Below are 12,597 nucleotides of genomic sequence, written 5' to 3' on the forward strand. Positions count from 1 at the left end.
CCTCCCTCCCTCCCTCCCTCCTTCCTTCCTTCCTTCCTTCCTTTCTTTCTTTCTTTCTTTCTTTCTTTCTTTCTTTCTTTCTTTCTTTCTTTCTTTCTTTCTTTCTTTCTTTCTTTCTCTCTCTCTCTCTCTCTCTTTCTTCCTTCCTTCCTTCCTTCCTTCCTTCCTTCCTTCCTTCCTTCCTTCCTTCCTTCCTTCCTTTTCTTTCCTTTTCTTTCTTTCTTTTTGACAGAGTTTTGCTCTCGTCACCCAGGCTGGAATGCAGTGGCACAATCTTGGCTCATTGCAACCTCCGCCTCCTGGGTTCCAGCGATTCTCCTGCCTCAGCCTCTTGAGTAGTTGGAATTATAGGTGCACACCACCACACCCGACTAATTTTTGTATTTTTAGTAGAGACGGGAATTTGCCATGTTGGCCAGGCTGGTCTCAAACTCCTAACCTCAGGTGATCCGCCCACCTCGGCCTACCAAAGTGCTAGGATTACATGCATGAGCCACCGCGACCGGCCTCCTGCTCCCTTTTTTTTTGTCCCCACATGTCCTGGTGTCATGGCATAGCCAGGTAGAAGCTTCATTTGTATAATAAAAGGTTAGGGTGGGAGGGCCAGTCTTTTCACTGGCTATGTGAATGACACACCAATCCTCTGTTTGCCCTATTTTGGCCCTATGCAATCAGACACCACCTCCTCGAGCCTCCCAATATAACCAACTTCTTCCCCCCTGCACCCCACCCACCACTTGTCCTGCGCAAGAGGTGTTATTCCGTTTCGAGCCTTCCTCCCTCTGTGCCAGGGAGCTGTTCTCTTCCTTCTTGCATATTAAACTTTCTGCTCCTTAATCCACGCCATGTGTGTGTCCGTGTCACTAATTTTCTTGGTGCAAGACAAAGGACTCTGGGTGTTTCCCCAGACCATGGAGTTATTTCAGTAGGTTTTAATGTTGTAGATGTAGGTGAGAAAATGAAGGCTTATGAAGGTCAGATAATTGTGTTTTGTCATACAGTGAGTATAAAAAACATATGTGAACATGAGTCTACCTGATTCTAAAATCCAAGCTCTTAACCTTTATAATACTACCACTGTGCACTTATAGTTAAATTGTTAATCACTGTGATTGTATATAGTCAGGTTATTGTTACACTTATCAGCAATAGTTGTAACAACAAATCAAATACTGGAAATAAGATATTTAATTCAAGTTTTGCTTGAGGGTCCAGAATTTAAGTTATGTCCTCACAAAAAAAATTTTTTCAATTCTCCAAACAGTCATTTTTTTATGTTCATTGGTAACTCTTGATAAAATAATACAGTACAGTGTATTAAGAAATAGTAAGGGCTGGGCGCGGTGGCTCACGCCTGTAATCCCAGCACTTTGGGAGACCAAGGCGGGCGGATCACGAGGTCAGGAGATTGAGACCATCCTGGCTAACACGGTGAAACCCTGTCTCTACTAAAAATACAAAAAATTAGCCGGGCGTGGTGGCAGGTGCCTGTAGTCCCAGGTACTCATGAGGCTAAGGCAGGAGAATGGCATGAACCCAGGAGGCGGAGGTTGCAGTGAGCCAAGATTGTGCCACTGCACTCCAGCCTGGGCGACAGAGCAAGACTCCATTTCAAAAAAATACAAAAAACAACAGTAAGGGGATAAACACTCTGTGGTTCCCCCTGTGTACATGTTAATAAAATCTGTATGCCTTTTCTCCAAAAGAACAGAAAACAAAACAGTACATTGAAAGTTTTCATCTAATAGATTTATGATGCAATAAAAAAGCAATTGAGTAAATTATTTCTATTCTCCAGCTTAATACATATGTTGGTTTTATGGAAATACATACATTCTCAATCAAAAGTTAGAAAATGTAAATATCACTCATTTTTCCTTGGTCCACATGAAATGTCTTTCACCCTTTTTTTTTTTTTTTCCTTGAGACAGGATCTCACTCTGTTGCCCAGGCTGAAGTGCAGTGGTGCAATCATAGATCATGGCAGCCTCAACCTCCTAAGCTCAAATGATCCTGCCGCTTCAGCCTCCCCAGTAGCTGGGGACTACAGGCATGTGCTACTATGCCTGCTACCTTAGACAATCCAGCCCTTGCTGTGTGAGGAAGACCCTTCCCTTACAAGAGAGCACAAGTGCAAATATTCAAGGAATCAAAGATTAATAAATTAATCTTTATTACTATACAGATTTTAGACTCATTATGTTGGAAATAAGGCATGAAGAATGGAGTGGGGCATGGTTGTAACAGGGCCACAACAATAACTGAGGGTGGAGGGTCAGGTTCCCTGGAGAGATGAGACTGGAGGGGTTCAAAGTCAACTGACTCCCAGTGACAAATGGATAGTACCCATTGACCCTTGTAATTTATATGTAGCATTCCTAGTACATACAAACGTGATAATCAGGTACAGAAGCTAAAAACACATTTTCCCTTTTTCTAAAAGAAAAAGATGCGTGCTATCATATACAAATTATGGTAGGTTTCCTGCATTTCAATTTTTTAAACATCTTTTTCTAAGGAAAATTTATTACAATTTTCAAAACATTATTTGTCTTTGTTCATATGCTTTGAATGTAATCTATATTTGGATGTGCAAAATGTTTTACCTTAATGCTGCCTCCTGAGTGATAAATCTTCTTCAGAATCAGCCACATGAATATGAGAAATAAATGAGTTTGGGTTTTTTTGGATTTTGCGTTTTTGTTCTATAATCAAATCTTGTTTAATTTTGATACTTAACCATTAACCTTATTCAACAGACATGAATCTTAATGACACAGATGTTTAAAAAGTCAAATTAATCTTTAAAGGACAAAGTTTGGCTGCCATAAACACTATCCAATAAAAATAATCCTAGATGTGAAGAGAAATCCACAGATGGCACCAGGAAAACAATTGTTGCATCTACAGTTTTTGTTCAGCTACATTTGAAGACTATTTCCTAAACTGGAATGGTTGGGGTTGAAAACACATGTACCTAGAAATTATGCTACATGTATTCATAAGGACTGTATCATGAAGACGAAAATCAATAGAATGGCCATTAACATCTCTGACTCCAAAAGATAATCAATGTCATCTATCATATTGTAATGATGTTTATATCAACTGAGAGTTTTTCAAATAAGCCTTGGAATGAGAGGAGTCCTTTAGGAGAGGACTTTCTTCTCGGTGTTCTTAGAAATCTGTCCACTCCAATTGTTAAGCTTCACATTCATTTTTTAGCTGTTACAAATTAATTTTGCTACTTGTCATTTCAGAGTTTTCTTTTCTTACAGGCATTTGAAGCATCTAGTGTTTAATTTTCTTATCAAACAGTCACACATATAAACCTATTTATTCTGTCTCAAATCTTTGTTTTCTATATTTAATATAAGAATGTGTATGAGTGAGTATACATGTGTATTTGGGCAGGTGAGTAGGTGGTTGTGTGTGTGAAGGTGCTTTTATGTGATAAATATAAGCTTCTAAAGGGAAATGTTCTGACTTATAAAATTTATCATTACAGGGATTTCAAATTCTATTTCTTATTATGCCTTTCTGAATCTATACATTTTTAAAATTTAATATTTTAGCAAGAGAATACATTTTCTGCCACTTTTCTTTGTTGCAGAAATAACTCACCACTTCAAGCATAGTTTTCCTGTGTTTCTGTTTGTTTAGGTTTAGGGCTTGGGTGGGGGTTCCTTGTATTGTGTGGTTTTCTAAGAGCTGAGGATAATGTTTTTGTATAGTTCTATTAAACTGAAATCAAGAACTCTATGGTATGAGTAAAATTTGAAGGTGATTCTAATTCAATTCTTTATATAGTCAAATTCCAATGCCACCACATTTGAATAATCCAACTTACTGTTTTTTATAGTGAGTTAAATTAATATTGAATTGATGATACATAACTTTGATTTCTTTTTAGCTATGAAAAAGGACTTCCAATTTTTCTGCCATTCTTCATGTGCAATGACCAAGTCTCTTCTTCGCTCTGATCAATTTCTCCAGCCACATTTTAGCATAGGCCCTGCTTAGGATATAGTTTCCATAAATCAACCTGCTTCTCTGAGTGAGAGAATAGAAGTCCTTAATTGGAAGAATTAAAACAAAACAAAACACCTGAAATTAGGCCTCTTTTTCATACATTAGAAGAAATGGGTAGGAGTGGCTGGTTTGAAGACTACTGCTGTCTCATTACCACTTCCATAGAATTGGTCAATAATGGCAAATTAATTTTAACAAATAAACACTTTTCTCACTAATTTTCTCATTTGTATCCCCACTATGGCATTGATATAGCTCAGGCCTCTAACATCTCTCATCTTGGCTAACGCAAAAACTGTCTCTTCTTCCAGCCATGCTCCAGCCACCCACACTTCAGCAGTGGCCCACTCCATTGCCATCATCAACACAGCTGTGAGAAGAATCTCCCAAATATAAGTGTAAAAGCACTACTGACTAGCATGTATCAAATACTTGCTATGAGCTTTATCCACGTTCCCCAAATTCTCCAAATAGCCCCTCAAAGTAGTAATTGCTATTTTATTCTACAGACAATAATACCAAATTTAGAGAAGATGGTTAAATTTTCTGAGATCGTACATCTAGTAAATAGAGAAGCTGGCATTTGAACACAGCTCTGATACATCCAAAAGCCACACTCTTTACACTAACTATACTAGGGTCCGTCTATTACTTTCCAGCCTCATCAGCTGCCATTTTCCTCCCCATACAGTGACTTTTAGCAATTTATGTTTTTAAAATTTATTATTCTGTCTCATATTTCTTTTCTTTTTGAGCACAGTGCCATTTCCTGATTTTTGTCTGAAGATAAGAATATAGAAAACAATAATGAAATGGTGTGTTTTTTCCTAGGGCTTCTGTAACAAACCAGATGACATAGAACAACAGAAATTGTATTATCTCTCAGTTCTGGAGGTTAAAAGTCCAAAATGAAGGTGTTAGCAGAGGCATGCCATCTCTCTGCCTGCTTCTGGAGTTTGACAGCAATCCTGGGCGTTCTTTGATTTGCACTTGTATATCTCTAATTGTTGTCTCGTCATCATGGTGCCATCTTCCTCCTGTGTGTCTTTCCGCGAGCTTTTTTTTTTTTTTTTTTTTTTTTTTTTAGTTCTGGGATACATATACAGGATACGCAGGTTTGTTACATAGGTAAATGTGTGCCATGGTGGTTAGCTGCACCTATCAACCCATCACCTAGGTATTAAGCCCAGCACATATTAGCTGTTTTTCCTGATGCTCTCCCTCCCCCACTGCCACCCCCAACAGGCCCCAGTGTGTGTTGTTCCCCTCCCTGTGTCCGTGTGCTCACATTGTTCAGCTCCCACTCATAAGTGATAATGTGTGGTGTTTGTTTTTCTGCTCCTGAGTTAGTTTGCTGAGGATAATGGTTTCCAGCTCCATTCATGTCCGGGCAAAGGACATGATCTTGTTCCTTTTTATGGCTACATAGTATCCCATGGTGTATATGTGCCACATTTTCTTTATCCAGTCTATCATTGATGGGCATTTGGGTTGATTCCATGTCTTTGCTATTATGAATAGTTCTGCAATGAACATATCGATGCATATGTCTTTATAATGGTCCCTTCTCTTCTTATAAAACCATCAGTCATATTGGATTAAGGGCCCACCCTATTTCAGCATAAGCTTATCTTAAATTACATTTTAGGTACATCTGCAAAGACCTTATTTCCAAATAAGGTCACCTTCATAGGTACCAGGAATTAGGACTTCAACATGTTTCTGGGGACACAACTGAACCTACCATAAATGGTAACAGTACTAATTTTAAGACAGCAAATTACTGTTGACATGTGACTAACAAATTCACACTGTCAGCTGCTAAAACTTAGTTGAAGTATTACTTCCCCTTAAGCAACTTGTCTCATACTCCTCTCCATCTCACATTTTAGGCAGAGATAGATGTCTCCTCCTTAATGCTCTAGGTCCTTGTAATATTTCTACCATAATATTAAGACATGTTATAATTATTTATGTGCCAATATGCTCCCCTCCAGAATGTGAAATCAGAGAATCTGTCTTATTCAGCTTTTTAGCCTTAGCACCTCACATCATGACTAATATGTCGCAGACATGCACTGTATAGTTGCTTAATTAAATTGATTATCTGACACATTGTCACATTAATAGATATCACAATGGCAGTGGGTTTCCATTTATTGTGTACTTTTTATGTAGCCAGGCATTATCTAAGTATCAAGAATTATGAAAAGTCTGAGATTATTTTTTTAAAACCAGTTAGCCTACCATTGTTTTATAGGTGCTGGCAGAAAAGAATAGACTTCAGGGTCAAAGATGAAGGACTTTATTATTTATAGCAGAGCAGGAAGCATAAGCCTCAAGTCTGCATCTATTCTTAACCTACCAGGATCTCCAGGGGTGTTATGGCCATAAACTCACATGAGTACTGCTCGTAGAGTGGGTTTGTATCACAGCTAAGGAACCCCAAGTTTAGAAGACTACAATGTTTTAAAGAGGGTTGCCAGCAAACTTGCCTAACCTTTGTCCTAGAGGGCGATACCATCTTAATAAAGACAATATTCCTGACCTCTGCCCTGATGGGAGACATTATCTCTGTCTTCCAAGGCTGTTTACTATACAAACATCATTAAAAAGACAGTCCAGAACAAAAGTTAATACAAGACATGCAGAAAGGCCCTGAATTGTCTCCCAACAATAAATGTTTTATGCCCATCAACTCACTTTCTCTTTACTTATCATATTTCATGCCCCTTTCTAGATAAGCAAACTAATGCAATCATCCATGACATAGAGAGTAAGTTGCGTGACACATAGTAATTTCATGGGTTTCCTTTTGATTTTTTTGTTCAGGACATCAGAAAATCATTATATCTCACTGTTTAGATTTCATGAAAGTGTAGTGCCGGGAACTGTTTTCATGTTATTTTATCCTCTTCAAAACAACTCTAAAATACAAGTATGCTAGGAATAAAATCTATGCCTACCTCATTAAGGTGGTGCCCATATTAAATGAGTTAATAAAAGGAAAGCACTTTCTGTAGTGCCTGGCATTTGTTAAGTACTCAATAAATCATAGATACTATTTTACAGATTGTTAAATGGGGCATAGAATGATTAGATGCTCATACAAAGTGACAAATTTGTAAATATCAAAGGTGTGATTAACTTCAGGGTCGACTCTCCTAAACACAATAATATGATAGTTTTAACTCCTTATACTTGTTATCCTCCTCTTCATGCTGTCTCACACCAGCTCTTCCATACAATGCTTCATTTCCCAGATAACTTTTCTATCCTGGTTCTAGTTCCCTTTCATTTTTGACCCTTCACACTGCTTTGTGGATCTCAGTGTAATGATGCCTCTCTGGAAGTCAAATTCTTACCCTCCACTGACTCTCTCATATCCATTGGGCATCTCCAGGGAGGCAGATATGACACACCATATGCTGGGCACGTATACACCTTTCCAAGTCTTCATACCCCTTGTTAGAAAAGGCTTTCAAATGCAGTGATTCTCAAGCTCCTGGGTGCAGCCTCAGTGTGGTATGAAATATGTAGAATGTATCAGAAACAGTAATGAAATAGACTGAAATGAGACAGAATTGAAAAAATAGAGAATATTTTTCAGAACTGAATAAAATAGAGAATGTTTTTCAAGTGCATCACACATGAGAAAGGTAAATAGTGTTCTTGTGTGTGTCTTTGTGTGTACATGCACTACCTGGTCCCAGTAGAAATTGTCAAAGGTTTGAAAGCCACTTCTTCAGTAAAATTACATATGCAGAAATCCACCTACTGGTAAAACTTCTTCACTCTAGAATCTAAATATCTGACCTAAATATTTTATTTTTATTTATTATTATTTTTATTATATTTCCTTTTCAAACTCTTTTTAGGCTACTGTAGGAAAGTTGCCATCAAATTACTACCAACTACATTACTCTAACCTATTTTTCCCCCAGTATTGTTGCCCATTGGCAATTTTTCCAGTAGGCAGTCTACCTGATAGCATTTCAGAGTCATGCACATATCTCCAACATCCTACATGATCAAGGAATATTGATTGAGGCTCTAACACAATCTGGCTCAACCATTATAACAGGGTCTCCTTTAGTCTGAGAAATATCTTGGTATTAATAAGTCCATTTTCTTTTTTTCCTAGATAAAAAAAGAAATAAAATAAATAAACAAATAAATAAACAAATAAACAAATAAAAAAGTTCATGCTAATAAAAAGCTCTTTTCCAAAGATGACCATATCTCTATGTTGTTCACACACAGTCTGCTTCTTATTGAATTGTCTTGTAATGTACTTATATATTGGGATCTATCTTTCAAATGCATTTCCTTAACTTTAATCAAGAATCAATTAGAAATTATTAATCAGTCTGTCATTTATCTGATTTTTTCAATGCAAATGTCTCCTTTGATGGAAGACCCATATCTTCCAAACCGATATCTATTCCCGCAAAATGGGAGACTCAAAATAATGCAAGGCATGGTGTCTACTCAAGAGCTCACAAAACATCCTAGAAATGGAAACTTTATTAAAATGAAAAAAAAGAGTTCACAAAATATAATAAATGAGACTCCATAATGGATAAAACTATACACTTTGGTGGTGTTAGGAGCTGGATTATGTCCTCCCTCCAAATTCATGTGTTGAAATCTAACCCACAGTACCTCAGTATGTGACCATATTTGGAGATAGTCTTTAAAGATGTTTCTAAGGTAACGGGGATGATTAGTGTAGGCCCTAATCCAATATGGCTGGTGTCTTTATAAGAAGTGATTAGGACACAGACACACACAGCAGAAAGACAACGTGAAGACACTTGAAATGAAAATGGCCATCTCTGAGCTAAGGAAAGAGACTCAGAAGAAACTAACCGTGATGACACCTTGGTCTCAGACTTACAGCCTCCAGAATTATGGTAGACAGATAGATAGATAGATAATCATAATCAATATGTAGATACATAGATTTTTTTTTTTAACAATTCACTACTGAATGCCATTAGGAGATACGGCCAATTGCAGAGTGAAGCAATAAATTATGATCTATTCTCTTATAGAAGCCAAAAACAGAAATAAGGAGAATATTAATTTAAAATTCAAATTAAGCATGGGGGACGGTGCGTGCCCTGATGGGGTGCGCAGAGCGAGCGAGGAGGCACGGAGTCGCCGCAGAGCTCGGGGTTTCTTGACGACATGGACAACGTAAATTTGCATTCTTTATCCAAGTAAGAGGAAGGAAGTGGCATCCAATCCTCTGAGTTCTGATCTCCCAGCCTTGGCCTGCAAGTTTTTTTGTTTGCTTTCCTGTTGCATCTTTGATACCATTTCCTAGAGGCTGCCCCATGATTTAACTTGCAATTCTGAAATGAAGATGGAGGCAGTGGGAAAAGTCGAAGAACTCATTGAATCTGAAGTCCCACCAGAAACATCTCAACAAGAGACAGCAAAGGAGGAAGATGAATCTGTAGAACTGGAATCTCAAGTTCAGAAGGATGGTGTAGCAGATTCTACAGTTCTTTCTTCAATGCCCTGCTTGTTGATGGAGCTGAGAAGAGACTCTTCTGAGTCTCAGCATCCACAGAGCGTGACAAGCCTACAACCGGCCGAGTTTATGAGAGTGACTCCTCTAATCACTGCATGCTTTCCCCTTCCTCTAGTGATCACCTGGCTGATTCAGACACGTTGTCTTCCGCAGAAGAGAATGAACCCTCTCAGGCAGAAACGGCGGTAGAAGGAGACCCTTCAGGAGTGTCTGGTGCCACAGTTGGGCGCAAGTCTAGGCGGTCCCGTTTCGAAAGTGAAACATCCGCTATGGCTGCCAAGAAAAACTAGCAATCCAGTGATAAACAGAATGGGTTAAAGGTCATGGGAGCCAAAAGCACAAGGAGAGGATCAGGCTACTGAGGCACAAACAGGAGGTTGCTGCAAGGAAGAAATACAACCTGCTGTAGGACAGTAAGTAGTACCAGTGATAGTGACCTGACTTGTGACTCAAGCACGAGCTCATCAGGTGATGATGAAGAGGTTTCAGGGAGCAGCAAGACAATCACTGCAGAGATACCAGATGGACCTCCAGTTGTAGCTCATTATGATAGGCCTGACACCAGCTCTGATCCAAAAGTGGTAAATGTGTTGGCAATTTATTGGCAGCTGCAGTAGTTCAAGAGCACAATAATTCTATATGCAGCCAGGACACGGGAGCCACCTGGAGGACCAGCCAGCTTCTACAGGAGCTGAATGCAGAAGCAGGTCATTTGCATCCAGGATTCCTAGCAAGTGATAAAACATCTGCCGGCAATGCACCGCTCAATTAAGAAATTAATATTGCCTCTTCAGATAGTGAAGCAGAGATTGGGGGAGTTCAGGAACATGCAAGTTGTGTTCATCCTCGAGGTGGTGTGATTCTGAGTGTTTCTTCATGGAAGCATGGCTCAGACACACAGTATCTTAGCACCAAGCAGACACAGTCATGGAACTGATGTGAGCCCCCAGCAGACTTGGGCTTCACCAGCAGACGCTGTTGACCTTACCTTGGATGAGGATAGCAGGTGTAAATACATACTGTGATACAATGTCACTGTGTTTCTTCGGCACTGTTCCCTTCCAATTCCTCACCTTCTTTGTGACACAGAAGTTCATTGTCATGGCTTCAGCTTCAGAAGCTGTTTGTGGCATTTGTAGGATTCAAACTCATGGAAAATTTCGTCCTCTCCTCCTTTTTTTAATTAAAAGAAGTCACTTAGGAAAAAAATGTAAATTAAATTTAAATAACCTGAAAAACAATGATGTGAGAAAGTCCTAAATTTTTACATTCTGGCATTCAATATAACACTTTTATCCATTTCAGCATCACATAGGCATTTAAAGGGAATTAAATATCTCTGGAACACAAGCAACAAAATTCAAAAAGTTAAACAAGTTAATTAATAATGTGTGAAATATACAAAGTTCAAAAAAATTATTGAGATCAGGCACTGTGGCTCCTGCCTGTAATCCCAGGACTTTGGAAGGCTAAGGCAGGAGGATTGCTAGAGGCCAGGAGTTTGAGACCAGCTTGGGCAACCTAGTGAGACCTTGTCTCTACAAAAAATAAAAATACATAGAAAATAAAATAGTTCTTGCAAAAAAAACAAAGTGTGGAAAAAAGAAAAAAACACAGTTTACATAGTCTTCTAATTGTAAACTCATTTATTAAAGAAACAAAGACTTTTTTTTTCTCTTTTCAAAAAGGTTTGGTCCTGTCGATAGCTCCTACCCACTGAGCACTCAGAACACAGAAGAGCCCTATAAGCGTGCCATGTGGAGCACAAGAGCATAAGCATGCTATGTGGAAGAACTGCTATATTAGTTTCCACTGTCTCAATATTAGACGTAAGGAAAAGAAAGTCACCCCAGTCCTTGCACAGCGAGCCATGCAGAAAAAGCACTAGATGCCTGCAAGTCATAAACTGGAATATGAGACCCTCCATCATCAAGTATAGCCAACATTTCCAGGTTTACTTCTCTCTATTCCTCACCTTCTCTCTAGCTGTGCATCACTGTTTCATTTTCTAGTTCCTTGCTTTTTTCAATGTTGGCTTTCCCTCCTCTTTCTTCTTATACCTTTTTCTTCATCCACCACTCCATCATCAAATTCACCACTCTCTACAACTCACCACTCCTCCAAGACTTTGCTCAATTTCAAATTCCTCTAGAAAACTTTTGATATTCTCAAGCCATATATAAATCATTGCACTAGGCTTACACATTTTTTATTTAATCTTTTCTATATCTTAATGGAGCAGGCAGTAAATATTAAATGAAATGTCATGTGAAAATATGCATGGCAATGGCTGAAGCTTAGTGGGCATTCAGTAAACATTATCATTAATATGATGATGATGTCTTAATCCATCTCTTATTCTCTGCTTAGTGTAGTGTTCTGTACATGGCTGATCCTCAATAAATATTTATAGGCTATGTTATAGAAACATATATCTTGTCCAGAGCCTCAAATGTGAAAAAGTAATCTTTTTAAAATTTTATTATTTCAAAGTTTCTTTTCCCCCAAGTGGTTGATATGTATTTTCAGTCAAATTGACTTTTTCTGTCCTTTTCTGAAGCAATGAAAGCAGAATACTTAGCTGTTGAGAGAAAGGTAGGGTAACTGGTAAAATATATTAGTTAATACATTATTATCCTACTACAAGTGATTATAACTATATTGATTTATTTTCTAAACACTCCATTTAACATTGAATTGTTGAAATTTTGACAATTATAGGAGGCCTTCTCTGGGGAAAGGAATAAAATCTTTTCCTATTTATAAATTCTCCTTATAAATTCTCCTTATAAACAATTTTTCTTGTGTATACCTTTAGAGATACCTTAAGAATTTCACAACCATATATAAAAATATGGTTTACTCTTTTTGGAGAGTTATTAGGAAAAGATGGTTAAGGCCTGGGAAAAGAAAAAGTAGTAGAATAATGCATAATAAGTACTTATTTTGCCAAAAGGCTTAATACATATTAATAAAAGCGAAACAAAGCAAACCTTGGCCTCAAAATTATATTATTGTAGCAT

The 12,597-nt window shown here is 38.0% G+C and overlaps 1 pseudogene; it reads left to right on the forward strand.

Moving 5' to 3' along the window:
- Positions 1 to 8,566: 8,566 nt before the first annotated feature.
- LOC112636650 lies at positions 8,567 to 10,599 on the forward strand (annotated as a pseudogene).
- Positions 10,600 to 12,597: the final 1,998 nt, after the last annotated feature.

This window comes from Theropithecus gelada, chromosome 12, assembly GCF_003255815.1.
Source record: "Theropithecus gelada isolate Dixy chromosome 12, Tgel_1.0, whole genome shotgun sequence".
Classification (NCBI taxonomy): domain Eukaryota; kingdom Metazoa; phylum Chordata; class Mammalia; order Primates; family Cercopithecidae; genus Theropithecus; species Theropithecus gelada.